The sequence below is a fragment of the Vanellus vanellus genome (assembly GCF_965231255.1).
Source record: "Vanellus vanellus genome assembly, chromosome: 2".
Taxonomy (NCBI): Eukaryota; Metazoa; Chordata; class Aves; order Charadriiformes; family Charadriidae; genus Vanellus; species Vanellus vanellus.
Window position 1 is genome coordinate 124,884,086 of NC_138906.1, and position 18,707 is coordinate 124,902,792.

The window sequence follows — 18,707 nt, forward strand, 5'->3', positions numbered from 1 at the left end:
GCTCTGATTTTACTCTCACCTGTAGTTATGCTTATGGTTTCTGAAGATTCCATGTGCCCAAACCTTTTGCCTAGCTCTATGGGAATAATATTAAAGTATCTGACACAATGTGCCAGTATGAGAATGTCCTCTCCTTTGTTTATCTAATACTCATTTGTTTAAATGATAAGTAACTGCTTGCTGTTTCTGTTGCAGTGCAAATCTTGAACTTCTGGGCAAAACTTCCTTTACTGACTACAGTACCAGTTGCTTTAAGTGTGAATGCTATTTAATTGTAATTCTTTTTCTCTTTTTTTTTTTTTGAATTATCAGATTAATATTAATATTAATACCAAAGGACTGAGTCAGGAATAGTGTGAAGAAGGGCAGGAGTTCATATGCATTGTTATACATTATGTGCCTAATACTGTGCTATAAAGCTTTCTTTCTCAGTGACCTTCACATTCTGTCATACCGAAGGGAATTATTCCCATAAGGCAATGGTATTTCTTTCTCAGTTTCCTCCAGACTGTCACATTCAGAACGCTTTTTCCAAACTTCTTGATTCTGAATCAGACTATTGATGAATATTTGCATAAATCTTTTTGAAGTTAGTACTTCAGTATCTAAATCTGTGGGTTTTGTCTCCCTTCTAGCCGTGATGACAGAGCTGGACAGAGTTGGTATTCTTGTGCGCACTTAGGGCCTGTAGCATGAGTTGCTTATGAAAACATTTTGCCTCAAACATCTTATTGGAGATGGTGGCCTTGCATTACATGTTTCTGGGGAAAGCTTCACCAAAAATGGTTCTGTTTTTTTCTGTGAACTGGATCATTTGAGGAAAGTATTGTAATTCTGCAGGCAATGGGAAGCTGTGGGGGATTTACACTTTCAACTGAGGATTTGAAAGAAGCAAGACACAGCTTATGGACTTACTGCTAAAAATAGGACTTCTAAGACTGAAAGAAATTTCCTGTTCTGTGTGCTGATTAGAGTTTGACAAGAACACTTGTGAAACTCCAACCTGTGTTGAACATATTCTATTCAGATGGTTCTGGATGAACAGACTCTTTCCTACATTTGCTGCCCCTCCTTGTACCCAGAAACTTTCACGACCTAAGAGGAAACAACTTTGGAAGGACAAAAGATCTGGTATCTGATAGAGTGATAAGGAAAAATATTATTTGAATGCCACCACTGTAGATAAGGTTCTATAGCTGCATATTATGCTGGAAAAGCCTTCTGTAGGTCATCACCGGTTTTCTGCAGTTCACAGCCTGTTGGCTTAATTGTGCTTGTGGAAATTTTGTATGCTTATAGTTGGGTAAATAAAATCAGCGCTTAACCTTCTGTACACTACTCAGTGCTCTGAAATACAGATCCTTCAAATGAGTTCTGGCCTAATCTCACATGCCTAGATCTTTAAAGATATTTTGGCAGCAAACAATGAAGTAGAACAATACTTAAATTCCTTCCTTTTAGAAGGAGCCGTGCCTTCAGTGCCTTTGGACCCATCTGCAAAATGGACATCATTCTGTTACACAACAGCATTTAGGTGGGAGGTGGGGTATTTTTGGAGCATGATTTAACAGCGTAGAAAGTAGTAAGATCTGAGGCTTGTAAACTGAAGAAGGAGAAAAATCAGTAAAGTTACTATTAACTGGCCGTTATCCTTTTGGTGTATTGGACTACTGTGGTTATGGAATAAAGTTTGCATCCTAATGCTTAAGCAGAAGAGAATATCAAGACTGTACTCTGAGTAGTTAAAAACTTTGTGTTCTCCAAAGTGCTATTGTGTGTAACTATATGCATAGCATACAATGAACTCTACAGATATGGATAAATACCTGCACTTGCATCGAGTTTCTTTTGTGCTGTGACTTGTCATTGCTTACTTGACATACCTAAAAGTGGAACAAGAGGAATATTATCTAGACAGCTAAAATTACTACAGTAGAAAGTTTTTACTTGCAGTTGACAAGTGTAGCTTTAAAAATAACATATTTGAATTCTTGATAGATGAAATAGCTTAGTTCATGTGAACTTTACAATCTATTTTTTTAAAGCCCCAATTACAATAATATTTTTGAATATGCAGAAATATTTATTCTTTGTTAAGTAATGAAATGACAAAAATTAGGTCCAAGGTAAAGTTATGATTAGTACATTCAAAATTCTTTAATAAAGCAAATGTACTTTTCAAACAGTTGAAGATAAAACGTATTAAGTGAAAATATTCTTGGCAATAAAAGAATTACACTTTGGCTTGAGTTCCAATTAATCTTCTTTATATCCACTATGAATAACAGAACCCACTAACCTCTTTGCATTCATAGTTACATCCATCTCTAACTAAGTCTTGCCTAACTGTATGTGTAATGACTGTCATGATCAAACACATTTGTAGATGTTAATTGTATTTATTTTTTTTATTTTCCATTTTTTTGGCAAACCCCTAAAAATGAAGATGTCATATGATTATATGAGTTTCTCCCCATATAGCTACAAGAATTAATTGTCCACAACACAACTTTGTATAAGGTCATGGAGTACTTGTGCATGTTCAGCTCTGCTTTGAATCAGGCAAAATATTCAAGGGCTCCTAACTGTGGATGTTAGTGTCCTTTAAAATACAAATCCATTATAGACTTGAAAAAAAAAAAAACCATCCTAAGATGCAGTTGACTATAAAGAACAGTTCCTTCTGCAAAATTTAGAATGAAACAGAGTCCTTGAGGACTACCATATTACATAAAAAAAAAAAAAAGGTGATATATTACCATCATGGATTCCTAAATGCGTAGCACTGACTCTTAAGTATGCCTATTTTTCAGGCAGCCATCATAGCAAAAGTGTCTTTGACAGTGCAGAAGGTGACCAATGGTTGGGGGCCGTGGAACATCTAGTATTTTTCTTGGTGGGATTGGATCCAAGGATGTCCAAAGCTCAGAGGTAGTTCTGCTTTCTTTTGCTGTACTTGCTTTAAGAAAAAGGGAAGTTAATTGGCATGGGTAATTTTTATCAGTATATACACTAGAACCACCAAAATCTTAAGTAAATAAAATTCAGCTATATTGTATAGACTGAAAGAAAATGTCTAAAAACAAATCTCCTCCCCCAGCCCTTTATCTTTCCAGAGTGCAAGCTTTCTTCTGAGTTTGCTCTCACTCTAACAAGTTTATCTACTTGGCAACCTCCTGATTATATGATGTTGGTTTTGACTATATTACTTTTAGAAAAGCACTCAGTATTGGTGTCACGAGCAGACAGCTTGCAGGTAGCTCTAGCATTGATGGAGCCCGTGAACAGTGATATATTTACGTCTGAGGCCTCTCCAAATGACCATATGGATTTAATAGAGCTGAGCAAGGAGCATGCTTGTGCTTTTTGGCACAGCTGCATGAAGTCACTGTAGATGTAAGCAGAGATGGTTTAAAGCAGACCAGCCAATGTCCCCAGCTACCTCTAATGTGCCAAACCAATTCTAATCTTGTAAAACACAGACTATTTTTGTCTTTTCATTGATTCTATAAAAACTTTAGACTCCAATTATCTAATTCTGCCTTCACTCAGCTTCTGATATTGAATTAAAGTAATAGATTTATTAATTGAGGGGTTAATGACTAATTTTATCTCTTTCCTTAAGAAAACTTAATTCTCCTGGGCTTCCAACAAAGAAGAAATAGCTCTGCCGTAGCAATCTTTTGTTTACCTCTTCTAATGTTTTGCCTTTAGAGGCAATTCAAACAATCCAACACTACTATAAACCCCCTTTCGACTTTCCCACAAAAATTTCTCAGAAAAATTAGCATTCTAGTAAGTTACATACGTAGCATAACAGTGATTAATGCTAACTTTGCTTTCATCATTTTTCTCCATAGACCTATGTCAATCAGGAAAATTTCCTCTCTTGTCTACAGTTTGATAGATATGGAAGGTGAGTCCTGTAAACACTTATATAAATAAAATATGTAACTTGTTAAGCCAGAGCATTCTGAGTTTGACCTTTATAATATATTTGCTTAAATATATTTGAAAAAAAATATTATTTGCTCTTGTAAGTAAATATCTAAAAGCTGATCAAATTATATATAGCCTAAGATTGAAAAGACATGAGGTTATTTTTCTGTAAAATATTTGCTTTTCTTCTGGCTTTTGGGAACCTGGCTGTTATTATGTGTCAGGGTAGCTCTGGCAGAAACAGATAAAAACTTGTCTTACTACAAAATAATGCGTTTTTCCATTCTATAATTAAAAAAAGAGCAAAGTTTCTTGGAGATAAGGAAACACAAATAAAACACACGTTCTGGATACTGCTAAAATCTTCAGTGATATTTGGAAAAAGCAAGTTGGAATAGCTTAACCCCTCCTTCTGCCTTTTTTTTTTTTGTTTGGTTGGTTTGTTTTGGTTTTTGGTTTTTTGGTTTGGTTTTTTTTTTTTTTCCTAGCAAGTGCTGCAAAGAGAAGAGCTCTTACCCACAAAAGCTACATTGTGTTAGAACAGAAACAAGCATGAGTAATACTTCCAAGAAGCTCACTTTTAAAATACCTATGAAAAGAGAACTCAAGGTGAAAGAGAACAGGAATAAGAGACTTTGTAAATACATCTGTCCCAGCTGTGTCCTCCACTTGTGCACGTTAGTTCTCATGGGCTTATTCCCAGTCTTACTGACTTCTGAGTTGCAGCAAACTCCAATTTCTTATGTCCCAATGAACTCTTTCTTTCTGTCTGCTTCTTTGCTGTACAGAGGAAGACTTCTTCCCCTGGGAGTAAGTGGCCACCAGGGGAAGAAGGTAGTTCTCATCTGCTGCTCCATGGAGGGTGCTGCTCAACATAGAGTGCAGGAAGCTGGCTGTCCACCCGCACCACTTACGCAATCTAACAGGACTCCAAGTAAGCTAGTAAAATTGTTACTTTAAAACACAAGGTTAAGCTGAAAAGCTGGTGATTTGCTTTTAAATCAACACAGAAATATTTTCCCTGGAAAAAATCCTTTTCATATCTGCTTCTCAAATTTACACCTAACTTAAAGGAAATTCAACAAATTGCTGTGAAGACCAAATCACTTTAGGTGCATTGATTATAGACTGTTGAGAAATTAAAATTAAAATTTTCTCTTCCCTGCCATTTGCTTCACTATCCTCAGTAGAGCTAAGTCTTGCAGTAGAACATCTATACTAATGTAATTTATAACAAATGCTATTAGAATATTTTTTTTTAAGGATAATGATTTTTTTTTACACTTCAAGCAAAATATCAAGGTATTTTAGATAAGAAACAAATATTTTATGTAATATTTTTTATAGTAATAGGAGATTGTTGGTATAATTAGTTTGTGTCTACCCTTCCTTCTGCTTCTGCCGGTATTCGAAGACACAACACAATGCATGATTCTCTATGACTCTTACGAGTGCTGCTGAAGAAGATGATGATGTCATTTTGAAGCACTTTAGATTCTGTAAAATAACCTGGCAACCTTTCCCTTTTTCTCCCCTTAGTTTTTCCTCAGTAAAACCTTGCAGGAGAAAACAGTGATAGCTGACAAAATCCCTGAAAGGAGGATTTTTTCACAATGTGTAAAATTTAAATTTAATTTAAACAAGTGATTTAACTAACTAAATGGATAGCCCTTAGCTGTTATTGATTCTACCATAAACCCACAAATGTAGAAGTTTTTTTCCCAAGATGGTTGGCAATCCAGGCACATTAGCCACTTTACTGTGCCTTTTCATGTAATCATTTCTCTCTCCCTTTGAGTGACACACAGAAAAGGCTATTACAAATCATATCCATACTTTTCAGTGTCTCAAAATTATACTCAGTTTAGAGCTTTTATTTATTGCTTACCCATCTAAGTATGATGAATCTCCAAAGCATGACTATAATCACAGCTCTGGTTTCAGATATTCTGAAAATAAATAATTTTGAAAAGAATTAAGTGTTTGGAAGTTATTGTCAAAGTAAACATTCCTTGCTAATCTGTAAGTAAAGTAAAATAAGAAGTATATATGAGATCAAATTTCACTGGAGTGTTTGGAAAGGAAAGTTGCTCTCTATTTTAGTAAAAATAAACAGTAATGGACATATTTCAAACTGTAGCTTTTTGTGAAAAAAAAAACAAGCAATAGCTCATCTACAGTCCCTTTCCATTACCAGTTCCTGGACTTTCTCTCTACCAGTAGACTTCTGTGGGCCAATTAAAAATAACTCTTTAAAATGCCTTACATAAACAATAAGTTACTTTTTATGAAAAAAATAATTATTTTATTTAATTTTTTTAAGTTTTCCATCTTTATTTTAAGAAATTAACATGCTACTTTGTCCAAAACTATGGAACATTTTTGCAAAAGTGTGATCAATATTCTTTAATGAGCTGCACCATGATGGGTAAATGCCATGTTCTTCTCACAGTAAATACTAAACACAAAAAGAGCTCCAACAGTGAACTAGGAGACTAGAGAATGATCTAGCAAGACTGGAGAAGTTTTTTGACATATTACGCATGAAATTTATGTCTTTGACCTCTTTATATATTGCATATTGCTATATTACATCCTTTGAAATACCGAAAACCTCAACTCCTTTTTCTGTGTGTTTGCTTAGTAGATAAACCTTGATATACAATGTTTTTAAATTAGTTATGTATTCTAAAGAAGATTATTTGTTTGAAATAAGTACTACTTCTAAGGTAAGTTTGTTAAATACCCTGAACTGGCTACATTTCTTTCTGAAATGTAGTTTCTGAAAGTTCTGAAAGTCTTTCCCTAAACTGGTTATCCCTCACCAAGAAAAACACTTCTCTTGATTATTAAAAAAACCCCACCACTGACATCCTACTGCTTCCCTTTTTTGTATTAATGTGTTTGACTAAAGAACCTAAGAAATGCACTTTCAGCAAAGGTTACTCTCTAACTTGAATCTAAATTTCCTGTTGTTCGTGTTGATCAGTAATTATGAGAATGAATAGGTGAGCTTAAAAGCCTGTGCTAAAACTGTTCACTTCCTTAGTCTACCTATACAATAAAAACACAGCAGTAGCAAGTGAAGGAAGTTATAAGAATCATCCAGTTAGCAGGTTCTACTCTGCTTTGTGCAGAGTATTTCTGCTGTGTATAGGAGTAGTTCCCTTAATGCTGATTTACAATAATGTAAATAAAATTCTTCCTGGTTGTAATCAGGCTCGTTATGCTGACACCAAAAATAATTTAAAAAAGGAAAAGAGTGCACTTTCAAAGAAACTATCTTTTTATGGCTTTCCTCTACATGCAATCTATCTACGTAAAACAAAACTTTCCGATTCTGTGTTAGTAATGTTACATGCTTTAGTCCGAAACTAAACTGTAAGTCACCATCCAAATCTAATAGAATGGCTTGGATTCCATAGAAATCAATTAAGCAAAAGAGTTTTGTCGCAAAAGAAAGGCTCTGCTCAAGCAGAAATGGGGATTAAGGGGTACTAGGAAAAGAAGAGTCAAAGGAGGACATAAATGCATCATTGCCTTTGTCAAAGCTTGATCACCTTTGAATCATTTGACAAACACATCTTAACCATCCAGATAATAGCTTTTCTAGCTCGTGCAGGTTAGCTTTCAACTGTAAAGGCTGAGCATTAGTATATAGCATGTTTCACTTTCTTCAGCCATCAACATTTATTTGATAACATTTAGTATTGAAATCGACAGCTTTTGGAATCACCCAACTCCATGGATTTTGTAAAATATTGCTTAAGAACAAATGAAAGCAACACTTAGTGTATCTGGAGACTTAAAACAATTTAAAATATGACACATACAGTCACTAGTCTGGGACATTCTGTAACCTTGTCTCTGAATTGCAAGATCTGTCAGTCATATGAAGGAATAGAGTCATAGAACGGTTAGAGTTGGAAGGGACTTTAAAGACCATCTAGTTCCAACCCCTCTCCCTTGGGCTGGGATACCTTCCACTAGACCTGGTTACTCAAAGCCCCATCCAGCCTGTCCTTGAACACCTCCAGGGATGGGGCATCCACAACTTCTGTGGGCAACTTGTTCCAGTGCCTCACCACCCTCACAGAGAACAATTTTGTCCTAATATCTAATCTAAAGCTACCCTCTTTCAGTTTGAAACTGTTACCCCTCATCCTATCGCTACACTCCCTGATAGAGTCCCTCCCCATCATTCCTGTAGGCCCCCTTTAAGTACTGGAAGGTCTCTCCAGATCCTTCTCTTCTCCGGGCTGAACAACCCCAACTCTCTCAGCATGTCTTCATAGAAAAGGTATTCCAGCCCTCTGATCATCTTCGTGGCCCTCCGCTGGACTCACTCCATCAGGTCCCTGTAGTTCTTATGTTGGAGGACCCAGAACTGTACTCCAGGTGGGACCTCACAAGAGCAGAGTAGAGGGGAGAATGACGTCCCTTGACCTGCTGACCACACTTCTGATGCAACCCAGGACACAGTTGGCCTTCTGGGCTGCAACCGCACACTGCCAGGTCATGTTGAACTTCTCATCAACCAAGACCCCCAAGTCCTTCTCCCCAGGGCTGCTTTCAATACATTCTCTGCCCAGCCTGTGTTTGTACCTGGGATTACCCCAGCCCACACACAGGACCTAGCCCTTAGCCTTGTATATTAGTATATACTATGGGTTCATGAGGTTTGCACAGGCCCACTTCTCAAGCCTGTCCAGGTCTCTCTTGATGGCATCCCTTCCCTCCAGTGGGCTGACCACGCCACACAGCTTCGTGTCGTCAGCAAACTTGCTGAGGGTGCACTCAATCCCACTGTTCATGTTGCTGGCAAAGATGTTAAACATTACTGGTCCCAGTAGAGATACCAGTGGAATGCCACTCATCACTGGTCTCCACATGGAAATCAAGAGGTTGATCACAACTCCTTGAGTGCAACCATCCAGCCAATTCCTTATCCATTGAGTGGTCTGTCCTTCAAATCCATGTCTCTTCAATTTAGAGACAAGGATGTCATGTGGGACAGTACCAAATGCTTTGCAGAAATCGAGGTAGATGATGTCAGTTACTCTCCCCTTATCCATGAACACTGTGACCCTGTCATAGAAGGCCACCAAATTTGTCAGACACGATTTGCCCTTGGTGAAGAGATGATGGCTGCTACCAATCACCTCCTTATTTCCCATGTGCCTTAACAGGGTTTCTAGGAGGATCTGCTCCATTATCTTGCCAGGAACAGGGGTGAGACTGACTGCCCTGTGGTTCCCCGGGTCTTGCTTTTCTCCCTTTTTGAAAATAGGCATTATCTTTTCCAGTCTGCGGGAATTTTATCGGACTGCCACGGCTTCTCAAATATGATGGATAGTGGCTCAGCAACTTCATCCACCACTCCCCTCAGGACCTGCGGATGTATCAGATCTCATGGATTTGTGAACCTTCAGGTGCCTTAGATGGTCTCAGACCTGTTATTTTGCACAGTGGGCAGTACCTCATTCTCCCAGTCCCTGCCTTTGCCTTCTGCGACTTGGGTGGTGTGGCTGGAGGGTGAAGACTGAGGCAAAAGAGTCATTGAGCACCTCAGCCTTCTCCATATCCTGGAGATATGGATATCCAGGTCTCACATTTCCTTCTGGAGAGGGCCCACATTTTCCCTAGTCTTCCTTTTGTCACTGACATACCTGTAGAAGCTTTTCTTCTAGGTCTCAACATCCCTGGCTAAATTTAACTCTAGCTAGACTTTAGCTCTCTTAATCTGAATGCTGGCTGCTTGGACAATTTTTCTGTATGCCTCCCAGGCTAACTGTCCTTTCTTCCACCCTCTGTAGGTTTCCTTATTCTGTTTGAGATTGTCCAGGAGTTCCTTGTTCATCCATGCAGGCCTCCTGCTGGTTTTGCCTGACTTCTTTGTTGGGATGCATCACTCCCAAGCTTGAAGCAGGTGATCCTTGAATATTAACCAGCTTTCTTGGGTCCCTCTTCCCTCCAGAGCTTTATCCCATAGTACTTGGCCAAGCAGATCCCTGAAGAGGCCAAAGTCTGCTTTCCTGAAGACCAGGGTAGTGAGCTTGCTGTGCGCCCTCCTCACTGTCCTCACGATCTCGAACTCCACCATTTCATGGTCACTGCAGCCAAGGCTGCTCGTGAGTTTCACATTCCCCACCAACCCCTCCTTGTTGGTGATAACAAGGTCCAGCATGGCACCTCTCCTCATTGAATACACCTTAACTCTTCCCAGCTGATGTGAAGATAACAGAAGAGGAAAAATACTACACTAGCATGAAAATAAAAGTAAACTTACTGTTTCTAAAATTTGTTTTACCTTTGAGCAGGTACTTCTTAGCACAAATTAAAAACTTGGACTACTGAGACAAAGCAGTCAGAACAGCCATTTGCTTCATCACAGAGATCAAAGCCATAAAAGTAAACACACTTTTAACTTGTTATGGCTTAATCAATCACTGTAAGTAGTAAACCCTCGAGTAATAAATTATGTAAATACATTAAGTATGTTATGTTCTTCAAGTTCTGTTGCTTAAGTGGGAAAAACTTGCTAGCCTGTGCTTGGAAGAAATGGCATGTTAAAAACCTAGTTGTCATGTACATAATGTAAATTGAGTCAATGTCAGTGCAAAATAGCACATGGCAGAAACTCTGGAATTTAAAATCTGAAAAACAAAACATATGCATTCATAATTTTTAATTTCTTTTCATCCTCTCTTTCATAATACCAGCAGTGATTAGGTTGCTTTCCTGGTACCTTAGATATTAAGAAATGTTTTATTACCTGCAAATTAAATCAAGTGTGCTTTTAATGAATTTTACACTGGTTTGAGCATTTAGGCTCAACGCATTTGTTCATAGGAAATATCATTCTGTTCCTTGACTTTGAGAAGGACCGGACTCTTCTCTGGTATTATTGCTAATGCTACCTTATTGTTACTTACTGGATCTTTAAGTAGTAATGCTAATTGAAAGCCCATGGTATGGTGTATGTCTTTATGCCAACGTGAATCCCAGACATGTTTTACGCTAGTTTCACTTTGTCACTTCTTATTGTTTCCTTACGATAAAGGTGGTACCTGATCCAATACAACTGTTTTTCATGACCCAGGTTTTTGCCACTTGCTTTTTCCTTTGAAAGAGGACAGTCTCCTGCAGTCTGGTTAGAATAGCAAATGTGTGTGCAAGATATTTCTTTCAGTCTTTGGAAAAAAGGGTGTTACTTTCCCTATAACAAAAGAAAACAACAGACAGTCTTACGAAAACTGTGTTGGCATGATTCTGTTTTAGAATTGCCAGTTTGGGAGGGAGAGGTAAGGAAATTTTTTCTCAGCACCCTCTTCATTGCTGGATTTCATCTTAAATCCCCATTTACCTTCTAACACTACTATAAATGCAGCTACTTAATTACAGAATCACAGAATCACAGAATTTTCAGAGCTGGAAGGGACCTCTAGAGATCATCTAGTCCAACTCCCCTGCTAAAGCAGCATTGCCCACAGCACGTTACTCAGGACTGCATCCAGGTGGGTCTTGACAATCTCCAGAGAAGGGGACTCCACAACCTCCCTGGGCAGCCTGTGCCAGTGCTCTGTCACCCTCACCATAAAGAAGTGTTTCCGTGTATTTGAACGGAACTTCCTGTGTTCTAACTTGTGCCCATTGCCCCTCGTCCTGTCACTGGGAACCATTGAAAAGAGCCTGGCTCCATCCTCCTTCAACCCACCCTTTAGATACTTGTACGCCATAATAAGGTCTCCCCTCAGCCTTCTCTTCTCCAGGCTAAAGAGTCCCAGCTCTCTCAGCCTTTCCTCATAAGGCAGATGCTCCAAGCCCTTAATCATCTTAGTTGCCCTTCGCTGGACTCGCTCCAGCAGTTCCCTGTCCCTCTTGAACTGGGGAGCCCAAAACTGGACACAGTATTTCAGTTGTGGCCTCACCAGTGCAGAGTAAAGGGGGAGAATGACCTCCCTCGACCTACTGGCCACACTCTTCCCTATGCAGCCCAGGATTCCATTGGCCTTTTTGGCAACAAGGGCACATTACTGGGCCATAATTAATTAATTTGGGTAAGATTGTACATGTATATATGTATGCAGTTATTTGTTTCTTTGAAGTTTTTGGTTTATACTCTTTAATTTTTTGGTCATTAATCCACTACCATTTATTTATTAACTGGAATATAATAGTTGTAACAACATAGAACAGCCACATATTATACTCTTTTTTGTTCTGAATTATCAAAGTTCTTTGCGTGCAGCTGAGGAATGTTTCAGTCCACTGTGTTTTATTTTAATTTGCATATACTTTTTGTACAATAAGTCAATCAGTGCAAAATTTGTGGTTGAATATTATACTCGTGAAGGAATGCACATTCAGTTTGACCAAACTCATTATATAAACCCACTAGATAAACCCACAATGAAAAATGTGGCTGAAAAAAAAAACAGAAACAGAAATATTTGAGAGGTTTTATTTCTCAGGAAAACAAACAAACAAACAATATTTTGGAACTAGATTTTTATTTGGCTAAAAATCAAAATCAGTTAATAACTCAGCCTTACTTGGAAGACATTGAACTGTCTTGATGTCACTTTTCTGTGGTTTCATCTTTTCCCAATGTAAATATCTTTGCACTTGCCCCACTTAAGATTCAGAGAATAAACTACAGAGCTAGCACGGTTTATCCTCTACCTGATTTTACAGTCTCTCTATTAGAATGTGTAGACATAAGATCAAGGATATCTTTTCTATCCTTGATAAATTTGCATAACTCCTGTAAAGTTTAATACAAATTGTGTGCATACTAAGTGAAAACTACCCCTGTGGGGTAATAAAAAGGAGTTTGGTAAGTTCGGTGGAGAGGGAAAAGTGAGTCCTTTACATTTGAAGAGATCTGAAATGTCTGGGAAAAAAATCTCTCATTTCTTAAAGAACACTGTGAATTTCCACATTAATGAACCCCATGTTTTTCTCCTTTAGCGATGATTTCATCATACAGGCTTTTCTCTGCAACTGCTCTAAAGGAGGTAATTTGTATTTTGTCTTTACATCTCAATTCCTACATCACATAAAATGGGGCCATGAATTGTTCAGTGCCATCAATTTTATGTGTATTCTACTTCTGCGAGGGACTGTCACATTCCAGTCTCCAGTAAGTCACTTACTAGTACAGCAGCAGTAATAAAAATCAGGTTTTATTCTATTCTTATCATATGCTATCTTTTACCTTATGTTACATCCTGAAGGCAAACTATTTCACTGAGTATTGTGGTTTGAAATGTTAAACTTGACCATTTGTCAGAGCTTAAGATTTCATTAAAGAAAACTTGAATTAAAACTTAGGAATAACTTCTAATAAATACAAATGCAGGTATCTTCTAGGTCATATGTTGTTTTCCAGTATAAATATATTATTGGTTTCTTTTACTTCAAGGCTTTTTTTTTTTTTTTTTTCAGCTGTCTACTAAAGAATGGCTTATAGTAACATATAAGACACTATTTTACAAGACAATTACTTTCTTTTGTCATTCTAGCCTCATATTCTAGATTATTACTGCCTCTTTTGGTATTTTTTTTGCATAATTTAACAGTGCTGTCTGTAGCTAGTGAACTATATTTCAGCAGCTTTCTGGTGAAAGAGAGCATCCAAATCCCCCTGCTTGGGGTTGTTTTACAAGAACTAAATTGCAGGCTGTGTTCTGTATGTTAAATTTCGGGGAATGCAGAGGAATGAAGAACAGAGTGATCATAAAGTACACCTAAATTACTCTTTCCCACTCTGCATCAGAGCCTTATGCAGTTGGGGTTGTCCACACTGCTTTGAACAGCTCATGTGAGAGAACTTCTGCATATGTGTAGCTCTTCCAAGGTTCTTAAGCTGAAACTTCCACATAGCCATTATCTGTTTGGTTCAGCAAAGTCACAGGAGATATTTTGTAGATGTTTGGCTGCAGGATAACTATGCTGCTGCCCATTTGGGAGAGGCACTAAGGTGTATATGTAACATATCAGTATGTGCCAAGACCTTTGTCCCTTTTCACAAAATGGGCATCTTTTTGTGGTGTACATCTGTTACTGAAGAGTTAATAGGAAAGGCTACCTAACAGCAATTCAGATTTCTTATGCTAGTGACCTTCTTTGGAAGGGGAGAAGTAAGTACCTCCCTGGAAGAGAACCAGAGAGAAAGTATAAGTTCAATAACGTCCTCCAGAATTTTTACGTGTCCTAAGCTAAACTTTCCATAGTATTTGCTTAGGCTAAGATGAACAAACCAGAGTGATTTGAAACATGATTCCTCAAGGATGCAATCAAGGTAGAGACTCAATCCTCATGAGTCAGGCAGCTGAGGACACAGCAGACTGCCATCAAGGTGTAGCAAGGGCAGGCTGCTCTGGAGAGCAAGGTGAGCCAGCAGCTGAGGAGGATAACAAGGCAGGCAAGGATGGTGACACCACTGCCAAGCTCAGTCCTCACAGTCCCTTCACCTGTGCAAGGTCTGTTGTCAACTGGGAGTTCAGAGCACCGTATAAGTCTGTAGCAGAGGGGCACAAGCACCACCACGGCATAGCTAGGCCAGGACAAGGGACAAGTAGCCCAGCTAAACACAAGTGCAAAGCACGGCTGGTCAGGCCCCACTTCTCATGGCTCTTTCTCACACAGCTCTTTCCACCCAGCTGTCTTGGCCTGAGGTCGCACAGCTACACCAAAATCTAGACCTAAGCCCAGGCAGCCAAACCCCTGGGGGAGTGAAGGAAGAAGTTGCGCTCATGGCTTAAAGACATTTGGATTTCAAAAGTTACAAAAGGATTTAGTCTCAGTCATGTTGGTAGATACTGAAAACAGGACTAAAGCAAATGTGTCATGTGCTTCAGTCTTTTTACAACTGTATAACTTCAACTTTACGCAACCTGAAGGTGCTGGCAGTTTTAGATATTTTGTAGTGCTTGTTACCAAGAGATGGCAATAAACGGTGTGAGGGGGAAGATGGGTAGTTATATTTTTAAAATGCAAAAGGGAGAACATTTCTGTGAAGTCATCTCTGCAAGTCAAGCCTGAAAATTCTTATACAACAAATGAAGGAAGCGGAAATTCAAATTTTAAAAGTTAGTAATTAGAGATTATATTAATCTGCTGTAAGGAAACCTAGTTTCAATCAGAGTCGCAGAATACTGGGTTAGAAGGACCTCAAGGATCATCTGGTCCAGCCTTTCTTGGCAAAAGCACTGTCTAACTTGTCAAATTGTATCATTAGGAGACAAAGATACATTTTTTTTGCATATTTTCCATGCTTCAAATGAATAGATACAAAGCGATCACAACACTTGTCAAAGATGCTTATAAATTTATGATCAAACTCAGGTTCAACTGGGATATTTTGCACAGTTTATCTGCAATACGAATTCAGATTGGATTCACTGGGTCAGGAAAATAGGATGATTTCTTCAGGACTGCTGATCTATGTACCATTTTAACGTGTGGCACTTGACATTTTTCAGGTTAGAGAAAGATGAGAAGTTGTATGTATTCGCTTCGCAAATCAACAGACTTATTTTCAGAAAAATGGGGAAGCTTTTGCCAGGACTGTTCTAAAGGACTGTTGAAATCCAAGTCATCTGCATACCTGTATAAAAGGAACAGCTGATATCACTGAATGCGTTTTTCAACTCGTCTGCATCAAAAGATGAAACTGATTCCAGCCAGTTTCAGCCACGGACTCAGCTATGCACTGCATGCAAATTCCCAAGCAGAGGTTTCGAGAACATTCATGCAATATGAGCCTGTGTTCACAGTCCAGTAAATTTATTGCTGAATAACAGATGCTAAAAGGAAATTTAGGCACTGGGGTCCAAGACTGCATTATCAGCTCCCAAAACTGGTCTGGGCTTCAAGAAATGCAAGAGTGTTCCTGCCAAGTCAGGGAATGTATGATATGCATTTGGCATGTGCTCAAGTCTTGGTATGTGAAAGCCAAAAATCTGTGTCAATCAAAAGACTGATGAATAGCAAAATGGTGTGCAATTTTAATTTGATGAAAAGTTAGAGATGAATTTTGATGTCTGAAGTATGCATTTACTGTATTAGGACACCGTAACAGCGAACACAAGAACATTAGTAAGAAAAATATGAATGCATTCACGTCATGGAATACTGAGATAATAGGTAAGGCTGTACCTCTATTAATTTCTTTATGAGCAATAATGAAAGGCAATGGGGTATAATGCAAAAGTATATTCATACCCAGATTGGGATGGAAGGGGGGTGCTGTCGCTAAAAATACAGCTATCCCTACTAACCTTCCCATCATTAACATTTTCACAGCAGGCACAGAGTTTTGTTTAGATGATGCTTCATTTGAAAATTATTACTAGAATTTGCCACTTGAGGTGGCAGATTCTGCTGCCTTTATTCAATGACGACTTTTATGTACCTTTACAGTGCAGCAACAGCAGAAAGAATTTTGCCCAGAGATCCTGGTTGGGAGTACATATTCCATGCTATCTTATCTACTTCCGTTAGTGGTATGGGGTCATAATAGGGAACAATGACCTCAAGTCTGTAGGTATTCTTACTTTCTACTGTGGAAAGTCAATTTTTTTGAGATTTGCAGACAAAGGCAGTTTTAAGTAAAATATTTCTATTTCTGGTTAAGCATAAGGCTTAACTATGAATCTGCGGATTTTTTCACTTGACTTGCATATCGTAAAAAACATTAACAGTTGACTGTGTATTGCAGTTGGTAGGTTTTGGCAGAGGGGAAGGAGGCAGGGAGATGGCAGAGGGTTATGGTCCTGGAGGTGTGGAGAAGACAAGAAATCCATTAAGAAATGTAATTTTCTATCCCAGCTGTTTTGTAATTATTGTAATGAGCAACAAATCCAAATTACGTTACAGTATCTTGCAAATATCTCCTCATGCGAAAAAGTTCAGTGTTAACTATACAAGCTGTAGTCCCACTGAAAACATTTGATAACAGATTTAACAGTGGTTTAAGAAAGACATTAGGTATCCTTGCTTTGGCTTCTCTCTTCTACTGGTTCAGCAACAAACCAGTTATCAGTCAAATAATTATAACTGCTAAATCACACATCCATATACTTAGGATAGGAGTATATAGGATAAGAACTTTTTAGGATGGCTTCAGCCTAAATTAACTGTACTGATGTAAATAGTACTGTATTTGCATTTTTCAAAGTTAACCATCATTCAGTACAGGCAACAAGTAATTAAACTCATCCATTACACTGTGTTCTTGTTGCTGTGTTTCTGAAACAGCCTCAGTTGAAATGTGTTAATCTCCTAAAGAGGTGCTCAGCTATTACTGATGAAATGATTGCTCTTAGTGTATTCTAGGGAAAAATCTAATTGAGTAGTTTGAACTATCTACAGTCCTTGTTTAAATTAAGCAAGTTAAGGTATTTGCTTTGTTTTGAACTGGCACCCAGCTAGAGCTAGAACTCAGCTGGGAGGGTGTATATTACAGCTGACTGCTGTTATGCCCTCAAAAAGGACATAATAATTGAGGTACTTTAATCCCAATCTCCTGTACGTAAAAGCTACAGTCCAGTCAAATAGCATATGATTTGCTGCCTAGTTGTGGAGCTTGACTAGAGAATTTTAAATACAAAATATGTTAGGAATTTCATAAAAAAAATATGAAAATGCTCATAAAATCTCATGCAAGAAATCAAACCAAACCAAACCATGAAGTATTTGAAAGGGTACTGCTCAGCCTCTCATTAACATAGGGAAAACCCCAAACAAACCACTTGTTTTAAAGTATCTTTTTGGTTATACCATCACTTTGTATGTGCACGTATTTGTGTAAAGGTAGACTTAAAAATTTTTATTATATATGCACAGAATTGCCTTCTGTATAGGTACTTTGCTACTAGTCTTCACATGCCAAATGTGCAATAACTTTTCTAAATCCAAATTACATGTGAGTATCTTTTGTAAAATCATTTCTCCAGGCTCTCAGATAAAGCATCTAAACAACAGCAGGAGTGGTTTATTTAAAGAAAGACTTTTGCATGTAGCCTTTCTGTGTAACAATAGAAAGATGTCCATCTGGGCCAAGAATCAGCTCCCACAATTCTAAAGAGGTTGTTGCTATCATAGCCAAGACAAAACATATTCTAATTAGGCCTTAAATATGTTTTGTTGAAGAGATAGAATGCTCTTGGTCTAAAATGCCTCAGATGGACGCAGTTCAGCTACATCCTAAAATGGAAAAAGAAATGTTAAACCACACTCAGAAGGACATGCCTTATCAATTTGGTCTGCCTGGGATAAGAAGATTGTTAGAAAAATAGTGAAAAAAATGAATACAAACAAAAACACTCCACAAACTTGCTCAGTATAGAAACTACAAATTTCAACTTCTGTCTCCCATTTAAATAAAGAATATAATTTTGATTTCCTGGAAAGAAATCATACTATTTATATGTACCTTAATATTAACATAATGTTCCTCTAGAAGCTAACAATTAATTGTAAATGGATTGTGAGTTATGGTAAGCTCTTTTATTGGAAAATTAGGTGCAGCATGTACTGAGGTACATTGAAGATAGTCTGAGAAAGAGGATAATACGATTTATTAAGTTATGTAAAGGAATGTATTCTTTTTTGAAGGTTCCCTATGTGAAATTAAAAAAAATAAATAAATCCAAGGTATCTACCATTTAGTTTAGTGCAGTATATCACTCATCATTAGAAGACTGTATTTTGTAATATGATTTTATTGAGCTTTTGTCATGAGCTTTCCTTACAGTGGG